The sequence below is a fragment of the Bison bison genome, unplaced genomic scaffold (genome assembly GCF_000754665.1).
Source record: "Bison bison bison isolate TAMUID 2011002044 unplaced genomic scaffold, Bison_UMD1.0 scf7180017864372, whole genome shotgun sequence".
In the NCBI taxonomy this organism is placed as follows: domain Eukaryota; kingdom Metazoa; phylum Chordata; class Mammalia; order Artiodactyla; family Bovidae; genus Bison; species Bison bison.
The window spans coordinates 3,809,005-3,811,726 of record NW_011494944.1 but is presented as its reverse complement, the minus strand read 5'-3'; positions in this window follow the sequence as shown (position 1 = coordinate 3,811,726).

Sequence of the window (2,722 nt, the reverse complement as noted above, 5' to 3'; positions counted from 1 at the left end):
ACCATAGTTCAAAAGCATCGATTCTTTGGTGCTCAGCCTTCTTTATGGTCCAGCTCTCACATCCATATATGAATACTGAAAACACCATAGCTTTGACTATATCTATTACTTGGTTATGAAAGAAAGCTCCTTATTTTGTTCTGAGATCATAGCAAATATACAACAAACAAAACAAAAAAAAAAACTAGCAGTCAGCAAAACTCAATATTTCTGTTATCATCTTACTTCTTATAGTAGAACAAGTTAACCAAGAGTATTTACTTGAAACTGTAAGAATCTAATGAACTAAGAATCACCTTCTGTTCTATGCTGCTGGATGTGTGCTTATGTGTATATATATATGTGTGTGTGTGTGTGTGTGTGTGTGTGTATTTAAACTAAAATGTTAATGTAATGAGATGAATTTTTCTGTGGTTATAGAACTTCTATGGAGCTATTATTTCACTTGGAGATTTGTCCCTATGTAAGAAATGCATGATAATAGTGAGAGATACTTGGAATTTGTGAATTCAACAAATCTTAACTATATACCTGCTTTATGATATGTACTAGGAAACCAACAGTGAACAGACCAGAAAAGAATCCTTCCTAATAGAATTGATATTCTAGTGAGAAATTCAACTTATAAAGCTTTCAAACAGAACTGTGAAAATTCAACCATGATTATCACTGAAAGCAAGTGATAATCTCACCTAGTCTCAACAAGGCAGTGTCTATCCTAAAAGATATTACTGAATCTTTTTCAATGCATCAAATTGTTTCACCAAGCAGAATATTCTATTATGTGACATGTAAGCAAGGAAAGAAAAATTCTAATTAAAGGGAATTATATTTTACCAAGTCTGAATCTGTTGGATTTGTCACTTATTTGTTACTAGTTTCAGACAAAACACGTGTTGGAAGATGATTGTGTAAACAGAGCAGAGTTTATAAGCTTATGTCAGAGTAGTTTCCTACCTTGGAATACTGAACTTGCTAAGACCATCAGTCAGTATGTTTTGTAGAAGAATGGAGAGTATTGATTTATTCAGGTAGTCAGTCAAGCAGAGGTCATTTTATAAAGCTTCTACTATACATCTGAATGCCGTTTCATTCTTTGACATATGGCCAAGACAATATGTAGAGACCTGGACACCACATTGCATTACCACAAAATCCAAGAAACAATCAGAAGTGCTCTGTGGGATCTTGAGATCTTTCTGCATCTCATCTTAAATGCTTGAAAATTAAAAAGTAGCTCCAGTTTGCTAATCCCTTTTATATTAATAATTTCATACAAATTCCTGCACTTTGGCAAGGAATATAATATGGTTGTAAAATATATGGCAAATTTATAGTAGTTTTTTGGTTTCTATTTCGTTTCTTTGACTATCATGACCATTTTTTTCTAATACTTGATTTCCTCACCAACATAACTATAATAAATGCACCCTCTGTACACTATTTGTAAAGTTTAAATGAAGCAAAAATTAGCACATTTTTAAGTACTAAACACTATAGGCTCTTATGATTATTTTAGAGAAGCAGATGGAGTGGGAAAGGTATATGTGAAAGTATCTTAAAAGATAAAGTAAAAATAAATGTTAACAAGTGTAAATTATTATTAAATAAATAAATTATTAAATATATCGTATTCTGAGTCACACATGGAGATACAATATTTAAAGGACTTCTAAATTAGTATTCCTCATTAGCTAGAAGCTAACTCCAATTTTCTAGCTTTTCAGTTCAGTTCAGCCACTCAGTCGTGTCCAATTCTTTGCAACCCTATGGGCTGCAGCACGCCAGGCTTTCCTGTCCATCACCAACTCCTGGAGTTCACCCAAACCCATGTCCATTGAGTTGGTGATGCCATCCAACCATCTCATCCTCTGTCGTCCCCTTCTCCTCCAGCCTTCAATCTTTCCCAGCATCAGGGTCTTTTCAAATGAGTCAGTTCTTCGCATTAAGTGGCCAAAGTATTGGAGTTTCAGCTTCAGCATCAGTCCTTCCAATGAATATTCAGGCCTGATTTTCATTACGATGGACTGGTTGGCTCTCCTTGTAGTCTAAGGGACTCTCAAGAGTCTTCTCCAACACCACAGTTCAAAAGCATCAATTCTTCCACGCTCAGCTTTCTTTATAGTCCAATGCTCACATCCATACATGACTAACTGGAAAAACCATAGCCTTGATTAGATGGACTTTTGCTGGCAAAGTAATGTCTCTGCATTTTAATATGCTGTCTAGGTTGGTCCTGTTTTCTTCCAAGGAGAAAGTGTCTTCTAATTTCATGGTTGCAGTCACCATCTGCAGTGATTTTGGAGCCCCTAAAAATAAGTCTGTCACTGTTTCCATTGTTTTCCCATCTATTTGCCATGAAGTGATGGGACTGAATGCCATGGTCTTATTTTTCTGAATGTTGTGTTCTAGCTTTTAGGTCCATCACATTTCACTTGGTAATTGCTTATTGTATATCAGAGTACTAATTGCAGTATTTATTTGCTTCCTTTGATTTGCAGAGGGTGTTACAGCTAGTTAAGTAAATTTTTCTAATAGAAAAGTGATGTGTGTTTCAATATGCTACGCTAACTAGAAGCTAACTCCAATTTTCTAGCTTTTCAGTTCAGTTCAGCCACTCAGTCGTGTCCAATTCTTTGCAACCCTATGGGCTGCAGCACGCCAGGCTTTCCTGTCCATCACCAACTCCTGGAGCTTGCTCAAACTCATGTCCATCGAGTCA